General features: G+C 40.5%; 1 protein-coding gene across 1 annotated transcript in view; it reads left to right on the forward strand.

The window, feature by feature from the left end:
* Nucleotides 1-13,876, forward strand: part of Rab35 (RAS oncogene family member Rab35) — a 72,307-nt gene extending 58,431 nt beyond the window's left edge. Inside the window, exon 6 of the mRNA XM_076192017.1 lies at nucleotides 3,933-13,876. The gene's annotated coding sequence lies outside the window, so the exon portion shown is untranslated. The remainder of the gene's footprint in view (nucleotides 1-3,932) is intronic.
* The last annotated feature ends 1,703 nt before the right edge of the window (nucleotides 13,877-15,579 follow it).

The raw sequence follows: 15,579 nt of genomic DNA on the forward strand, positions 1-15,579 counted from the left end.
GATAGGGTGGATGAAAGAGTATTAGGATGGTTTGGACACATGGAAAGAATGAGTGAAGAAAGACTAGTAAAGGAGGTATGGAAGGCAGATGTGGAGGGAGTGAACATGAGGGGATGTCCTAGGATGAGATGGATGGATGGAGTGAAGGGGGGCTTTGGGGAAGAGGGGAATGTCGGTTGAGGAAGGACGGGAGAGGACAGAAGACAGAGGTGAATGGAGAATGGTTGTATATGGAAAATGTTGTGATGCATGAGGTGGATTGGACGGGGGAATGGGGGTGAGGTAGTGTGTGTGAGCAAAAATTTTTGACGCAGTCTGAAGGGATTTCCCCGTCCTCTCCTTTATAGGGGGGGACGGAGAGGGGGGGTCGCCGATTTAATGAAGCGGCCTTGCTATGGATGTGCTGTGTCCTGCGACGCTGCTTCTGACCCAGGGCAGTGGACAGGGTGCAGGGATGACCCGTCATCTAGGAGGTGCTAAGAAAAGAGGGAGGGTGGAGGGGTGTGAAGTGTTTTCGGGGATGGAATGGGTGGGAATGTTTTTGTGCCTTGTCCTTTTTGGCTACCCCCCTGGTAAGGGGGAAGAAAGCCTTGGTATATGTATGTATGTATGAATAAATATGTACCACTTCAAGAACCACCAAAGCCAATATTCCATGAAACCCCTCTAGACATCTCCACAGAAATATACCTTTCAAGAGAACCAAGAATCACACTAGCTGGTCACCACCCAGCTCAAAAATGGTGTCACCACAGAATAGGCCTAATCTAAGGATCAAACTACACTAAATACAACCAGTACACTGAGAGGCCTGAACAACATATCCTTCATTGCCCCAACCTAGCAGTACCCAGACTATCTATCTATATATCAAGGGCTTTTTTCCTCCACACAAGGGAAGTAGCCAAGTCAAAAGGCAAGTAGTCACTCCCACCCATACCCAGACAACAACACAATATTTCTTACTCGAGTTAGTTATGGTCAAATCTGGTGGTTGTTGCCAGTTACCAACAGTGTTGGGTGAGTGTCCCAGTATAATGCTCTGATGAAAAACAATGCCCTTCCGTACCCCCCTTAGCATGACGTCACTGCCTCCCAACAAACACCACATACCGACTCAGTGCCCACATGGCTGCTATGGTGAGAAGAAGTCTTGCGCCTTTATTCTCTCATTTGCCCCATCTTTTGTCTGGGTTTCCCTTGGTTTCTGGGCTATACCTTGGTGACTATGGGTAAAAAGTTGTTAATGCCTGTAACTATAGCTCAGATCATAGGGCTTCACAAAGCTGGGCTCCAGACAAGAGAAATAGTGGTGATTGTTGGTGTGAATGAGTGGTCTGTGAGAAACTGGGTGAAGTGTTTCAAGACCAACGGTAGTGTTGAGTTAACGTCTGCTAAACCTCTGCCTGGCCCCTCAAGAAGATATCTGTACGTACTTTGACTATGCTCAAAAAGCAGGTAGATAATACACCTACCATAACTGCTAGAGAGAGAATTGAAAGAAAAAACCCACATCTGCTTTCTGAGGTGTTCATAAGAACAGTCAACAGGCAGGTGGCTGAGCTGGGCTACAATAGCCACTGGCAGGTTAAGAAACCTATCCCTACCAAGTAGCAGAAGAAATGTAGGCTGGATTTTGCACTTTAATATCATAATTGGACTCCTCAATAGTGGTCTGAGGTACTTCGGAGTGACAAAGCCACCTTCACCATCACCTGTAACCATGGTGGACATGTGTACCGGGCCAGAGGTAGTGACCCACTTGACCCTTAGTGCACCTGTGGGACCACCAAACACCCAGACTCGCTCATGGTTTGGGGGTGTTTCAGTGTTATTGAACTCGTAGTGCTCCCAAAAAAACAGTATATGAACCAATATAATTATCTGGAGGTGTTGTGACAATTTACCTGATGCATTTGACAAGTGTGGGACTATGGTATTTATGCAGGATGGCGCACCATGTCACGCCACCAGACCTGTAGTTGGGTGAGTAAAGGACCTTGATGTGAACTTCTTTAATGACTGGCCAGGCAATTCCCCTGACCTGAATTCCATTTAAAACCTGTGGTCAATAGTGAAGCAAAGTTTGATGGGCGAGGATATTAGTTCTATTCAACGGCTTGAGTATGCTCTACATGAGGCATGGATTAATATCAATCATTGCATTATCAGTCGATATCATAAACGCAACGCATCAATCAACTTTAATTTGTTGATGTACGTACGTATGTGTACGTGGTATAGCTGCTAGAGTTCAATGGCTTACCTAGCCTAGCTTCTTATCAGGTGCATGCACGCGTATACTATAGTACATGTTGACTAGACTCTACACGACTATCGTGCTACATAATGTCGCTAGTTGCGAATTGCATGGTACCTGTATGCAGGGAAGTTCATTGGTTGCATGCAGCTAGCTGCCCAATCAACGCGATGACTACATTTACAATGCACCATACCCAGTACCACATCACCGAATGCATACATACACTGTACATATGCAAACTCGCTCGAGGCCTAGGAGCGAAACTGGGAAATCCCATTTATAACCTTATTCGTGTATTTATGATAAAACAAAATAGAATCAAATGTTTGGTTAGTAATTGAAAGTAAATAAATTTAAGTATAAATATGAACATTTGATAATTATATATTTAGTTCATAAATATGGATCTTTGGAGGGAGAATAAAAATACAAAAATAAAAAATGATTCGTTAGTTAGCTTAGGTTTACGGTAGCTAGGTCTCCGTTCGTACGTCATTTCCATGCCAAACTTTCGATGATCGTACATCATGGAGCGATTTCTAGTGAAGCGAGTGAAGATGGTTTGCCCTCAGATTCAGTCTTTTCAGAATCGATGGAGAGTGTTTTGATGGCAGGAACCGCTTCTGGACCAGCAAAGCCTAATTCAAACTCTACGGGCAAGGGCCAAGGAAAACGAAAACCAGTAAAGCATGCATCTACTATACGCTCGTGGAACTTAGATTGGCTTGAAGTGGATCGGGGCAGTGATGGTACTCTAATGGTGTATTGCAAGGCTTGTCATGCATTTCCACCCCCAACCTCTGTCAGTGAAAACAGAGGTGCTGTGTTTGCCGATCAGTTTCACCCATCCCCCTCCCCCCAAAATTAAAGGCTGATTTGTTAAAAAAAAAAAAAAAAAAAAAATCATGCACATGAGTTAGCCTTCCAATAGTTTAAAGGAAATTGAACCTGCAAAAACATGGCTTTAGAAGTATCAAAAATGGCTCTGGTAATTTAAAAAAGTGGCTCAAAATAAAGTATTTTTTTCCCTGGTTGGTGAGCATCCCCACAATGGTACTGCAATGATATAAAGTGGCTCAAATTATTATGACATTATTTAACAGAAGTATTAATATTACAAAAATTATAATGATACCCATGCAAGAATGAAACTAGTTATTTTACTGCCCACTAGTATTGAACTTGAGCCATCGAAGTACCCCTGGAAAATTTGCTGTGAACTCAAGGTTGAGAACTCCTGCTGTACATTATACAACTCCCCAAAATACTGTACCCAATTTCTCCTTGTTGCCTTCACTTCCATCATTATCTTTCCATCTGCACATTTTACTCATCCTCTATCAAACATTCTTCTCCTCACTCTTCACCTCTTTTTATTATTTATCTGCTGCTTCAATTCTTTATTATTACATACATACAAATACATATACCAAAGGCTTTTTCCCCATACACAGGGGTAGCCAAAAAGAAAAAGGCATAGAAACCACTCCCACCCATCCCATTTCATATATATTCCACTCCCCTCCACCCTCCTCCCTCCCTCTTATCTTGGCACCTTTATTATTACTAAAAAAAATACCCTTTCTTCTCAGACTATTCACCTCTTTATGTTATTCATTTTATGCTTCACTTCTTTATGTTTACTAAGAATTTTTTCTTTTGTTTTCAGACTTAGTGTGAAGAAGTGTAACTCGTTTTATATGTGGCAAGCCATTGACAGCAAGAGGACAGCAGTAGACAGTAGAGGGCTACCCATATGGGCAGACAAAGTGGATAGGCATGGGCCAGTCAGAGGTGTAATTGTGCAGTTTTGCAATGATTTTGTTTATTTGTGGCCATGCATATGTGGTCCAAGTTCTGATTATGTATGTCTGTACTTGAACATGCACTGCCTTTAGTGCTTCATTTCCATTTTAAGAACTTTGAGTTAAATTTGTCTCTCATGTATAAACCTAAAGTGTTATTGGTGCCAAGATGCATAACTGTTCAGTGGTTTTCTGTCAGCAATGTTTGAGTTGTGCTACACCACTTGGCACACAGCATCCTGAAAATGAGACAGCTGCAGCTGAAAGGGTCACGAGTCCGTGGCCTAGACATATTGGTGTCTCAACCAGAAATGGGTCTCTCGGCAATCAAGAGGAATCAGGCAGGAACTGATCAATATAGTGATCAAGCTAAAACAGACATGGCAGAGAAGTGAAGCATATGAACCAGTGTTGTCTGCCAGTTATTAGTGATAAAAAAAAAAAATAATAATAATAAAAAAAAATCCCCCACCATGAATTAAATGGATTAATGCTCACTTGATTGCCAAGTCTTCCTACATTGTAAATTTATGATAATGAACACTTGACAGATAATGAAGAACTGTTAACACTTGGAATCACTTGCAATCCAGCAACTAAAGCTGCAATATGAAGAATCATTGGGTGTAAGTGTGCCAATTTGAAGTTACTCAGTTGTGAAAAGTCTGATCAGGCAGAAACCATTAGAAACACATTGTGATAGTTTGTGCAAGAACCATCAGTAATGTAATGCCAGCTTTGTACACAAATTATAGGGATTTTTAAAGGAGGACAATTGATAATGTGTGATGAGTTGTGCATGAATAATTGTATAGGAAATTGTGATGGATTTATGCACATAGCATTGGTAATATATTGTGATGTTTTTGTGTGCAAGCCATTTGAAATGCAAAGGATAGGTTTGTCCACAACCATTGAATGCACAAGCTAATGGGTTTTACATGAAGCAGGCAGAACATAACTCTTCAGTTGGCTGTTCACAGGAATCAGTAGAAACACAAGTCACATGAATGGTTTCTTAACAGAAGCAAGAGAAACGAATGGTGTTGATGGACTCGAGTGGAGCTGTCATTGCCAGAAGGGCCATCACTAGACCTACAGGTCTGAGATTCCCACCTTTACTTGCTTGGACAATTAATTGTTCCTTGTAATTTTTCACAACCACATTTTGTATATTATAGATTATTTTCTTTGTTTATGCAGTTGCCACGAGATGAGCATGTGAAGCAATGGATTTTTCAGAAATGGGTGTTGAATTAAGAATGCACTGTTACCAGCAAATTGATTCCATGCAGACAGCTTGTTGCACAAGCAAAATTTCCAGGAAAGCATTTGAGAGGCAGTAGGCAGAGGCATTTGGCAGGTCCAACAGTTGTGTGTGTGTGTGTATGTATGTAACCTTTGGTTTTGTATACACTGCACAAGTTCTATATTGTGTTGTGTATGAAACAAGACTTTCAGTGCTGTGTACAGGCCCCATAATGCTGCATGTTTTTATACATGTGAATGTTTGTGTGTATGTTCAGTGCAATGGATATGGTAACTTGTAATCATCTGTGTCAGTGTTGGGTAGGTGCCTGAAACTGACAGTCATTTTGTAATCACTGTTGGGTTTGTGCTGTAGTATACCATCCATGACATCACATCTCTACTTCCACCTATATCAGCACCAGGTTTGACACAACTGTAGCTGTCCTGTTGTGTAACAACCAATGCACTGACATAGTTGTTTTACATCACAACAATTGATGTGTTGAGTAACAATGCCACCTTAAGCTTGTTAAGGGATGTATGTGAACATGGTAGTTATTCCTCATTTGATATTCAACTGGCCAACTAAATACATTTTGTTGTAGAGTTGGAGCAATGTTTGAGGATCAGTTCATATCTGGCATGTAATGGCTGTATGCACAGTGGGTGGCAATTTGCAGTCCAGTGATTCTAGCTGGAGCTCGTTGTCCAATTATTATTTGTTTTCTACATCCCCCATTGCTATTGCTGTGCAAGAAGTCACCTCGTTATCATTTCACTGTCTGTCTCACTTCAGTGACTCAGTCCTTTTTCTTGTCCATACTAAATGTGTCTTAACATGTGAGATGTTGGTGGCTTAGTCATAGTTTACTCAGTATCTACACATTGTATTTAAATAAAGCAGGCAGAGGAAGAGTGAGTATAATAGTTTAATGGATGTATTGCTTGTCATTGAGTGTTGGCCTCATGCCACAATAAGTATGTATGCATCGATTATAAGTCATGCCTGCGGTGTTTGGTTAGTGGTTACATACCTTACCTGGAACATGTGCTGATGGCTCCATACCATGTTTGGCTACATGTTATGCATGGTATGTATGCTGGTGGCTTCTTTAGCACTGTGCTAGGTCACGTCATGTGGAGGATTGCTGGCAGGTCTGATGCCATAGTGTGATAGCTTGGTGTCTAGGTTGGTGGTTGGTGAGCCGTAGGTAGAAAACTTCAGTTTCTCCATTTTCCTTTCTCCCTTGCATTTTTATATTAGTATTGTTGACTAGATTTTCCGCTTTCTATAACCCAGATGAATGTTTGAAATGTGAGGACAAGAATTTCAAGAAATAGCTCTAATCATTCAGTCCGTAGTGAACTCCACAAAGGTAAGACATATCTATAGATTGTGAAATGTAAGGGTCAAGTCACCACCATATGTAAAAACCCAGTAGCTGTTATTTTATTACCATCTTTAGTATTTTCCTCGTGGTACAGTAACTTAAAGAATGCCTCCGTAGATGACCACACTACCAAACTCTCACCATGGGTGACCACACTCTCAGCCTCTTCTCAGCCACAACCCAGCTTCATCAGCTGTGGAGTTCTGACAATCTTCCATTCCTGTAAGCACAAACTAATTGCACAATCTTTGTTTCTGTATGACCAACCATATTTATCACATTTAAGGATCATGTGAGTAGGTTGCAACATGGCAGTGGATATTTCTCTTGTTGTTTTGGAATTGTTAGACATAGTAAACAGAAATATGGAACACATCTAAACTCTTGTACGTATGGAAATAGTGATGAGTTTTTATTTATTTATTTATTTTTAGCAAAGGTTTGGAAAGCAATTATTAAAATGATGAAAGAAGGTAAGGCACCTGGGTTAGATGGGTGTCATGCAGTATCTGAAAAAGGGAGGTACAGTGATGGTGGATTGTCTGGTGAGGTTGTTTGATGTTTGTCTGGGGAGGGTGGAGTGCCTGTGTGGTTCCATTTTGCAGGGAGGAGACAGGTGTGAGTGTGGTAGTTTCAGAGGGATCAGTTTGTCAAGTGTAGTTGGGAGGGTTTTGATTAGGAGAGGAATGGAGAGAGTAGTTGGTGGGGAGTAGTGTGGGTTTGGGACAGGTGGGGGTTGAGTGGATCGGATTTTTGTGGTAAAGCAGGTGTATGAAAAAGTTTTGGGGAGGGGTTAGGATATTTTTTTGGCCTTTAAGGATTTGGAGGAGGTTTGTGACAGGGTGGATGGGAGGTGTTCCAGATGTGTGGGATTGGGGGAGCTGTTGAGAACAGTCGGGAATTTTTGTGAGAGTGGCAGGGCCTGTGTTGGAATTGGATGTATTATGTCATCTTGGCTCTTCAATTTATACATGGTTGGGGGTTGGAGATGGTTTAAGTGGGTGGAGAGGGGTGGGAATTGGACCAAGAAAAGAGGGAGGGAGGGAGGGGTGGTGAATAGGAGTGGAGTATGTGAGGATGAAATGGGTGGGAGAGGATATATGCATTTTACTTTGGCTACCTCCTTTGTAAGGGGAAAAAAGCTGTTGGTATATGTATGTATTATTGTGGAGAGTGTTGCCACTTTTGGGTTGCAGGTAAAAGGGTCAGTTTAGCAAACATTGTGGGGCTGTGGGAGCTGTGTATTGTTGGTGGTTAATGCATGCATAGCATATGCTGTGTAGCCATTCTTTGTCAGGTTAACTTTGTAGTTAGCTGTGCACCAAACACTCCACCTCCTCACTTCCCAAAGCACTTTGTAACTGTGTCATTTCCATTGTCTTCACATTATCACTGATAAAAGTTTTTTATGGAGTTGAGAGGTGAATGCACTAAGGCTTCATACAGAAGAAGTAATGGCTTTTCTAAGTTTCTGAATTAGGATGTCTTATTCTCAGTATCCAGGCAACTGGAATAGTGTGTCATCCTCTTTTTCTCTCATTTATTTTCCAGAAAATAATTAATTTGACTCGTTGAATTAGAATTAATCAAAAGTTTCTTGAATTAGAAAAGGACAAGATTATAATGAGTAAAGCACAAACTGCAGTGAATAACGAGCAAACACGTACATTAGTATTCCAGTCTTGTTTCTAGGTCAGACTTGGTAGGTTTTAAATCAGAGGAGATAGTTTTGCATCATAAATTAAACTAGATATTAACATGACTTTAGAAAGTGGTTTGATTTTTTTTTAATGACTGTTGGATATCTTTTTATGCACTATAGTCCTTGTGACTTCATCTGTGTGGGATTATGCATTCAAATTATTATAGACCATCAATCTCAAAAGGCTGCAATATATTTTTTTTATACACTTTAGAAAATTTTATGATATATACCAAAAGGTTTTTGCTCCTTTATAATGAGAGTGGTTGCATCTAAGCACAAACCTATCCCACACCCATCTAAAGCCATTAATCACCTCACACATCTTAGCACCTCATGGGTGCTTGGGTAGAAAATATAAAAAAAAATATATATGTATTATACATAAAGCCTTGTTTAACAGGTTTTAGTAATTTGTGCCTGATCTTGTCAATATTTTTATCTTCAGTATTTAAATGTGACTAAATGAAATTTGATGAAAATGAATTGCATGGCACAATTTACAAAAAAAAAAAAAAAAAAAAAAAAATCCCTGAAATTTTCAAAGTTAATTTTTATATCCACTTTCCATCCCAAATGTTTGCTTACTGAGGTGTTTGTGTACCAGTAGTGATATGCTCAAGATATTTTTAGCATAAGGGACACTTGGTACCCAGGATTTTGCATGAGCATGTTAGAATTCATGCAGGGTCTGTACATACACCACTTGGCATTCCTCAAACCGCACTCTGTTGGCATGTGATCCTGCACACTCGGTACTTAGGGGTTAAGGTAGCTTGAGCTGCACAACCAAAGTCCTCTGCAATGTATGTTTGGGTTTTCTTTGCTCCTCATGTACCATTGTCATTGCTCTACTAGTAAGATTTAGGTTTTTGTCACCCATTTTCTCTTACCTGTTCATCTCTTCAGAACTTTTGCGTGTGCAGTTGTTTGTATTCCTGATGGTGATTCTCATTTTGTATACTTTCCAAGGGGGATGTGAGACATATTGGAGAGGAAGGCTTAAAGTTTGCAGAATAGGTTCATAACTGCAATTTTGGTGGATACTAAAGGGTAGAACTTTGTTAGTGGTTTTGCAGGAAGTAAATACTCCTTGAGAAATATATCTACTGAAATGTTGTTGTTATTATTATTGTTTAATTTAATTTTGTATTGTTTGATTTTTTTTTCCTCTCTTGTTACCTTGTGGATTACACATCTTTGCACCAGAACCCTCAGTCACCCACCTCGTGATACCACATTTGTTACAAATACATTGGAACGTGAATGGGAAGCCGGGCCCAACCCAACAGTTTAACTTTAGATGTTAGTAAGAATAAAAATTAGCTAGACATTGTAGTACTAAATTTGTTATTCCAAGTTTTAGGTAAGTTTTAAGCCATTGATGAAAATGAGTAACCATAGGAAGATGAAATCAAGAGTGCAAGTGAGTGATACCTGTGTTTCGTTCTAATAAGAAACGAACTAATGGGGAGGGGGGGGAATTGCTTATAGAAAGTCTGAGATGGGACATAAATGGCTTCAACCTGTGCTTCCAGTTGTGCATTGTTTCTTCCTCACAGTGTCTTCTGTGAGTAAGTTATAGTTTTGCTTTTCTTTGTATAGGTCATTGTTGCTTGGCTTAAGTGTTGATTTGTCAGCGGGTGACGAGGGGGAGTCGTTGGTTGGCGATGAGTTGCTCACACACCTGTATACTCATTAATCTTCAACAAACTAGACTTCAGTCAGTAGGTCTTATTATTAATGGTAGAGTACAATAATGGGAGGGTAGTTATAACACATGACAGATAGTGGAGTATACTGCAGGCAGCACTGGGTTGGAAAGGATTGATGTTTATGATCTGGAAAAGGGTATTGGTATGTGGGATGGCACTGCCTTCCCATGTAAAAGACTATGGGAATACATGTGTTTTGATTTTTGGGTGATGCACAATATAATTCCTCAACAGCTCTCCCTCATTCACTCCCAGTCCTCCACACACAAATAACCCCTCTTCCTCTTCCCTTTCACAACACATCCTTCCTACCTTTTCTTTGCTCTCCTTGCGACATTCCTTCCTTTTCTTTTGACTCTTTCCTCTACCCTCCTTTCACTGTCTGTCACAACCTCCTTCCCATCCTTCATTGACTAGCTCTACTGTAATGTATCACGCCTACTGTAGTTCCTCTTCTCTCCTGTTCTCTATCCACCCACCTTACATTCTCCCACCCTCTTCTGTTTTTGGCACACACTCTTCCTTCAGTTTCCTTCAACTCTGGTTTTCCCCCTTTTAATGCAGGGGGTCATTCCTATCCTCCCCGTACACTCAACAAGGAGAAGTTCTCCAAGTAAGCATCTTCAGCTTCATTCTTTATACCATAGCCATTGGTGGTGTTGCTTAGCATATTCCCCATAGAATTATTGCCAGGTTGTACATGAATGATTTACCCCCATTCTATGTTGAAACCCACCCTACCCACATCAACTACCATCTCCAAAGAGCTTTGTCTTCAAATTTGAGGGTGAAGATCGATTTCATGTTTACACCTCAAAATCAGTCACCATACACTTCTGTAGACAATGACACTGCAGACACACTTCTAAGGATATAGGACTGCCAGCCTCTGCCATAGTGGTGCTTCCCATACTGTATCACACATGTTACTCACTTGCCATACCTACTCAACCCCATGCAATAACCTTGTTTCTCATCTCTTCCTCAAACAATGATCTCACTACATTTTAGGAGAATCAATACTGATACCTGTATCTTCTCTCCATACATTCCTCTAGAAGACTGGCCTTCTTTCTTAAGTATGATTACTCCGTACCATGTACATCTTTTATTATGACACTTTTGGAATATATGCCTACATGGATATGAAGTGCTACACAAGATTTCCTAGAATTTATTTGTAAAGCATAAGAAAACTTGCTTTAAATCCCAATTTCCACCATCACCTTTGAAGTAGTTATCTTGGGCTTCTGTTTAACGATTCCAGCAATTTTTCCCATTGTTGGAAGCACCACTAGAAATCCACTGGCTGTAGTACATTCAAAATCTGTTGTAAATCCACTAGGATCTCTTCAGTGGTGGTAATGCACTACCCTTTCAACTGGAGTTCCATTTTAGGGAAGAGGTAGAAATCGCAAGGGGCTAGGTCGGGCGAATAGGGTGGAGGGGTGACAGTGGTCATATTGTTCTTTGTCAGGAAGTCCCTCACAATGAACAAGGTGTGTGCAGGCTGTCATGGTGAAGCAAGCAGTCTCTTTTCCACATCTCGGCTGTTTGTACCTAACATTTCTCCCCAGTCTTCTCAAAACTTTGCAGTAAAAGTTTCCTGTGGCACTGACCAAGTCAAACAAATTCTTTATGAACAATTCCATGAATGTAAAAAAATAGAAAAATAAATTGGCATCCTCCACAGACTCTTGACCATCTTTGAAACACATAAACCTCTCAAATATTTTTGCTTGGTTTAGGGATTGCATCAGCTGTTTTAGCTTGAAAGAAAAGTTAATGCAGATCCTTTGCTCCTGCACATCAATCATTTCAGAATTTGCAAACAGAAGAACACAGTTTGATGAAAACAACAAAAAACTAACAAAAATGGGCAGTTACAAAGATGATGCTCGGGGCAGCTGAAATACACATGTAGTAGTATCTAGCAATAGAAGCTCTTACTGCTGCTAGTTTGGGTGGAATATTCAAATTCTTGGAAATTGTGGGTAACACCTTGTATTATGCCCCCACATGTTTCTGCACTCTTCTTACTGACCCAGACCTACCACCTAACACAAACACAAAACCATTCTCTGTTATGGTGAGATATTATTCATAAGGATAGAAGCATTGGTGAAGTATCGGTGACAAAATACAATAATATTTACTCTTGCGCCTGTTCATCCTAATATCGGCCCTCATCCTTCTTCAACTTATTCAACTGATCCACACATTAGTTTGGTTTTCAGTACATAAACATGACCACTGCATAATTGAGGTGGAAGTCTAACTACTGCCAACAACAACAACAACAATTCACTGACCTACCTTTCTTCATTCTTTGTCCGTCATTTCATTACCATCCTGTGCTCCTCACCTACCACTCCACACTGTACTTCAGCATCACCCATCCCTTCCATTTTTTGCTCTTCCCTGTGCAGACCCAGTCACATGTATATGTAAACAGATAACCTAATGGATGGTGTGGTTTGTATTAAAGACTGTGTGAGTATTGTATGCTGTGTACTATGCAATGTATGCTGTGTAGTATTTGGTGCATGCAGCATATTGTATGACGTACACTTTCTACAATGTGATGTGTATTTTATGCTCTTAAGATATATGGTGTACAATCTGTACTAATATCTTGTAGACCAGTACATATTTCATTCTGGATACTGTACTTGGAGGTTGTACCAAATAGGTTTGGGATGCCTCCAGCCACACTAGGAGCAACTGCACACCACACTCACTTGTCAGGCCATACTACAACACTGGTTTTGCACATTACTTGTGTTATCTGTAACGCAAGGGAATTGTTGCATTTTACTCGTGTTTAATGCAACTTGAGAAAATATTTTTGTGTTGCTTGTGTTTGCTGTGACACAGGGGACGTTGCATGCTACTTTTGTTTGCCACAACATGAGGAAAATGTGTTGTAGTCCTTGTGTTTGGTGCAGCACAGGAACTGCAATAAGTGTGTGTCTGAGCCACAACACACACAGGGAACAATATTGATAGTACTAAAGTTATTATGAATGAACTCTTTATTATGTAGATTTTATTTGAAAGCTATTTCATCATGCATGTTCCATTCAGATTGCAAGAACAGAGGATAAATATGTGCTAATGTTTATTGAACTGAATCTTTGAATGATGTTTAGATATTATTATCATTATTATTATTATTTATTATTATAGAGATTTGATCATGACTGAATTCATGTGATACGTATTTTGTAAATCCATCAGAGCATCAGTGAGAATCTCCCAATGTGGGAGAAACAGTAGGTGTCACACGTCTGCAGGAAAAAACTTGTCACGATGTGATCAAGTTTATTAATAACAGGTATTGTGTCTTAGCAAGAAATTTCTATGTTTTGGGGGTAGGTATTTTTTGAATGGTATCCCAGGTATGGCAAATAACTGGGATGTCAGTGAAATTGAAAGTCAAGTTAGTGTATATCAACCAAAAGGTGAAAGACAAATTAAAGTTAGGTTTATTTCTTTTGAAATGTTTATCATCCCTGTTTGTGACAATTTATGTACGGATATCACAGATGATTTCAATTTGTTGCTACCGTACATCAATTTGCCTTGGGAATGATGTTGCTATTTGTAGAGTTGGGAAGTAGTCATGACAGTGGGGACTGTGGGAGGGGGTATAAATTGAACAGAATTTTATTTCATGAGTGGGAGATTTGAGTTATATCCTAAAGTGTACATGATGTAAATAATATCATATATAAACCGAGATTAATTGTCTGACTTTGATTGCAACCTGCTGGGGGCTGGTAAGTTGGGACGAAGGTCAGGACTCATTGCATTGAGGAGAACCCATGGTGAAGATCTCCACATGTGATGCTGTAGGGCACATGTCAAAACCATGTTCTTCATGCAACCTGCCATCAAATCTCGTTGTTACCAACACTATATTGAGATGTAGGCTTAAGGGGCTGATACCAGCTCCAGATTGGGACCAAGATTATTTCCCTTATGTTTTCCTCCACTTTTTCACATTAAGGGGATGAGGTTTTCCTGCCAAGAATGAATCCCATTTTGAGGTCTTGCAGCTCTGCCTCATCTGCTCAAGAAGATGGAGGCAAGTTTTCAAAATGGGATTTAAAAGTAGGTTGAAGGAAAACCAATTGTATCCTCACCACCTCCCATTGGTTCCCTTGGGTTCAACTCCCATCTAAGAGTTAACAAAGAGTAAGGCAGCAACTGAGAGCATATTCAGTCACCGTCAAACTTTTCTCCAATTTTATTCTTTATAACTATTCTTCCAAGTCCTCCAGCAATGATGTGTGACAGAGGAGGCAGGAAATTATCTTGGGAAGCCCATAGTCACAATCCACATGTCAGGCAGTAGGCTCCATGCTTGCCCTCTGGTGGGATCTAAGAGCAACATAGCTTGGCAGTAGCCTATGTGACAACCCAATTCAGGATCCACTCTATTCACCCCACATGAGGAAGGGTTTGGAAAAAGTGCCCTAATAAGGGCTTTCATAAACCTTGGCTTGGGAGCTCCCTCCAGCAAGATAACCCGAATGTGGATTAAATAATAATGATAACTAAACAACAATGATGACAGGGAAGGAGCAACAGGCATATCTAATATATCATTACAAGTGAATAGAACAACAAACCCCCCCCCTCCCAACCCATGTATTTTATTTTTTTATTTTATGGATTTATTTTTTTTTTTTTTTTTTTTTTTTTTTTTTTTTTTTTTATGAAGGTGAAGATGATGATGATCATCATGACCCATTCATATCCAAGCCCAAGCTTCACTAAAGACGTGAGAGCTCAGGGACGGAATCCTATCAAACTGGAAAGGATCTACCCCCAAGCTAAACTCTCGTTATCGATCAGAACCAAAATATTTATCTAACATTTCTGTTAAATTTCACATAATGATATTCTCTTCCATTTCCCTCCCTCCTCTTCCTCCTCCTCCACCTCTTCCCTCCTTCTTTCACCTTCTTCCTACCCCACCTCCCTTCCCCTCACTCCGTCTCCCACCTTCTCCCCACTCACTCCACCTCCTCTTCCTATTTCCTTCATTTGCTCCAACTCCTCATTCTTCCTCCCATATAGACATTTCTCTTAAGCCACCCTCAAATTCCCTCCTCCCGTTTCCCTTTCTACTCTTGTATTAGGATACTCCCTTTCCTCTCCTCTCTTCCTTCTCTTCTTCCTCCATTCCTTCCCTCTTTCCCTCCCTCCTTTCCTCCCAGTCCACGCCCCCCTTTCTTTACCCCCCCCCCCGTCCTCCTCCTCCTCCAGTCACGTCACTTTCCAACCTCTTCGCATTCCTCCGTGCCAGACTGACTGACCGAAGTGGAGAGGGATCGCTTCCCGTCGAGTCTGACCAAGCACCAATAAACTGATTCACCCCACACCTCCCTCTCCTCCTCCTCCTCCCCCTCTTTTTGCTTCAAGATAAGTTTCCTCATTCACT

The sequence above is a fragment of the Oratosquilla oratoria genome, chromosome 10 (assembly GCF_046742065.1).
Source record: "Oratosquilla oratoria isolate Oo_2021 chromosome 10, ASM4674206v1, whole genome shotgun sequence".
NCBI lineage: Eukaryota > Metazoa > Arthropoda > Malacostraca > Stomatopoda > Squillidae > Oratosquilla > Oratosquilla oratoria.